The following is a 2,599-nucleotide window of genomic DNA, read 5'->3' as shown; positions in this document are numbered from 1 at the left end:
CTCTTAAAAGGTAGAAGTACTCTAATATCAAGGTAGCAGAAGCAGGAGTAATGAAATTTGGAAGTAAGACTCTTTCTCAAAAACACAAAGGATAGTAATTTAGATAATGTTGGAGTACTTACATTTGGCATGAACAAAGTCTTATATTCCATCCTAGCATTGCAGAAGAAAGAAGGGTGTAGGAAGGGGGGAAAGGAGGGAAGTAAAGAAGGAAATAAAACATTTCCAACACCAAGGAATATACCAGATCCCATAATTGACTAAGTGCTGCTGAGGCTGAAGTGGAGTTTTCTATTGGAAAATATCACATGAGTTCATCTTATATTAGAAGGTTTTCTTGCCTTTAGCACTTAAACACTGTTTATAATATTTTTCTGCTTGTTTCTTGGTTCCCTAGACTCATAGCACTGTTAGTCTGCTGGAAGGTTTGATGGATGTTCAAAGAACAGTAGTTGTCAGCTTTAGCATAACACATAAAGGAATTTTAATATGGGTCTCCCGGGCCTTATCTAATCTTTGAGGTTCTGTATTTCTCTACCCCTGGCAGAAATCCAGGCTACAGTTTGATCTTTCAAGACCCTACTGTACATTTCTGAACCAATTTTCTCTTTCCTATGTCTGGGCTCCTCAGACAATCACCCACCAGGCCTCCAAAGATACCCACAGCATTTTTCAAGTTAGCTAAGTGGGGTTGTGAAGGGTCCCCCAAGGTATGGGTATTTCTTTTGACATGTCAGTTTGACACCTACTTTACTGTCCATTTGTTTTTAAATTCATTTTGCCTTTAGCTCTTACATGTACATCTCAAGAGCATAGAGAAACAAGAATATCCTTGGAGATTCTTTTATTCTTTTTTATCTCTGAATCTTTATGAAGCTTATGCAGCTAGTTTCTAACCCAGTTGGTGGGTTAGGTAAAATGTGGACTTCCTCACCAGGACTTATCCTTAACAGAGAATGTTCTCTACAAGATTCTGTGAAGTGTATCTTTAATAACAGCTCATCCACAAACACAGATTAGGGGCCTTAAGGTCAAACCACTGATAAGTGTGTTAAAAGCACAAGAGAAAAAAAATGTTAAAAGGTCCCATTGTACTTGGCAGGGGATTAGAAGCAACTGAATCACAAATCTGTACCAGGCAACCTGGTCTCATGTAAGCATTATCAAAAGTGTGTGAGCCAAGATTTAGACCTTGGTCTTTGGGCTCTCTGTACTTTTTTCTGGGACAGCTTCTGCTTATCTCACCAACTTTAATTAGGCATAGCTATACTTCTGCTGGAGAAGAACTAGCACCCAATCTGAGGTAGATTCAGTTTAAGTAAACTCCAGCTGTAGAAAGGTCACTACGTGCCTTTCGACAGCTTCAATCTCAAGTTCATCACTGCTTCTTAGTGAAAAGGACTATGATGATAAAACAGTAAAAACAATGTGATTAAATGACCCAGGCACACAGCTTCACTATGCCTATACATAACAAGGTCATTATACATCCATGCCAAGAATCACCTTGATTCCAGTTTTCTTGGATGGAACAGCTGGAGTTGGTAAATAAAATAAGGTGACGTTTTGTTTTGCTTTGCTTTCTATGGAAACTTGGGTAGAAGCAAAGTGAAGGATGGCTCTGTTTTTTCTTTATAATTGATATTTGGCCTTGGCTTACTTCATATTTGCATATTTGCTCAGGTAGTGCCCTTATAAGGTGGGACCACTTTGAGTATTATGCTTTTAAGTGTTTTCTATTTGAAGAATTCATGAGAAATGTATATAACATAACTCTGAGCCTGGAGAGCAGCTGTGTTTTATGTGTTTGAGCTAGCAACAGAAAATATTTTGTTTACAAGGGATAAAAGTAGGTATTTAGTGGAGGTGAGTCAGGTTTCAGGTTTCACTTTTCTCCTCCACTTAAAAATGTCACTGGAATTTTGAAAGGTGGTTTGTAGTATGGGAGATCAACTTTCTTCCCTAAGGTCATCAATATTAGATTAAGTAAAAATGTCAACACGTCACCATTCTTCCCAACAAATAGTCCTGGCACACTGAGATGTCACCCTCATACCCCTCATTCAATTTATTACCAAGGTCTTTGATGTTTTGTGTTTAATGTAGGTAGGGTTTAATTATTGTTTTCCTTAAAATGAGCTATTTATAGAGATTTCGTTAAATTTTGAGCCATATGCATGAATGGATACTGACAAGTTGTGTTTGGTTTATGATAATCTGCAAACAATTCATATTAATCAATAAATAGAAGTACATCCAAATGCCTTGTTTATTCCTCTGCTTTCAGTGAACTGGTGTGACTCATTTGGTTGTTTTGTGTGTCTGCTCAGTCAGTACAGAAAGAAATGTGTTTCTAATCATTGGGTTTAGAACCAGAGCTATGGCAATTCTGACTAGTAACCCAGGAGATCTGAGTTATAGTCTATGTTTCCCTGCTTCCAAATTGTTTATGACATTTAGAATCTTGTCTGGCTACAGATCTACCAGACATGTTTGTATTCTAAATTTATAATCCTTTTTTTTTTCCGTTGTTGTTTTGAGATGGAGTTTTTCTGTGTAATGCCCTAGGTGTCCTAGACTTGCTTTGTAGAGCATGCTG

The sequence above is a fragment of the Mastomys coucha genome, chromosome X, assembly GCF_008632895.1.
Source record: "Mastomys coucha isolate ucsf_1 chromosome X, UCSF_Mcou_1, whole genome shotgun sequence".
NCBI classification, from domain to species: domain Eukaryota; kingdom Metazoa; phylum Chordata; class Mammalia; order Rodentia; family Muridae; genus Mastomys; species Mastomys coucha.
This window is presented reverse-complemented; position numbering follows the sequence as displayed.